Raw genomic sequence first — 1,015 nt, 5'->3', positions numbered from 1 at the left:
GAAGGTGAAGTCAGCCAGCTACCCACGGGCATAAAGAAATTGGGAACCTGTTCCCAAACCACTTTCCCATGGTCAGTTCTCAGGTTTCCGCTGGCATGCCTGGGGGGTTTAGATCACCTCCTGGAATCCATCCCCCACCAAACACCTGCCACTGGTTAGGGAGGTGGTATTGCTGCTACTATACCAGAGGAAACCAGGCAAGGAACAGAAGAATGGCCCCCAGTCCAGCCCCACATTAACAGTGACTGGGGCAACTCAGAGGACTACTCTGCCTCACTTGTGAAGTGGAACACAGTACCCATCACAGGGCCTTCGTGGAGCCGCTATAAAGCTGGGAACCCGAGGCAGAGGCGGGGCTTGTGAACTGAAGCACCACACACTAAACAGAAGACAGCGTCATGTGACAGAATAGGAGTTTCGCATTGCCCATGTAATGATAAAATCATCTCTATGTTTAAATATTGACCTTTCAATAGGTGATTGATAAAAGAAACAGTAGTACATCCAAACAATGAAATATTATTCAGTGCAAAAAAACAAATGAGCTATCAAGTCTGGAAAACACAGGGAGAAAACTTAAACGCATATTGCTAAATGAAAGAAGCCAATCCGAAAAGGCTACCTGCTATCTGATTCCATTATATGACATTCCGGAAAAGGTAAAGCTATGGGGACAGTAAAAAGGTCAGTGCTTGCAGGGTTCAGGGGAGGGAGGAATGAATAGGTGGAACACCAAGGACTTCAGACCAGCAAAACTATTCTCTATGATACTATCATGGCGCCAATATACATTTGTCAAAGCCTGTAGAGTGCACACCAGCAAGAGCGAACCCTAATGTAAACTATGAGTGAGTGATGACGATGTATTACTGTAGTTCATCAACTATGACAAATGTAAAACTCTGCTGGGAAAGTTGACAATTGGGAGGTCTGTGCATGTATGGGGGCTTGCAAGTATGTGGGAAGTCTCCAGACTATGTGATCAATTGTGCTGTGAACCTGTAACTGCCCTAAA

Source organism: Suricata suricatta, chromosome 13, assembly GCF_006229205.1.
Source record: "Suricata suricatta isolate VVHF042 chromosome 13, meerkat_22Aug2017_6uvM2_HiC, whole genome shotgun sequence".
Classification (NCBI taxonomy): domain Eukaryota; kingdom Metazoa; phylum Chordata; class Mammalia; order Carnivora; family Herpestidae; genus Suricata; species Suricata suricatta.
This window is presented reverse-complemented; position numbering follows the sequence as displayed.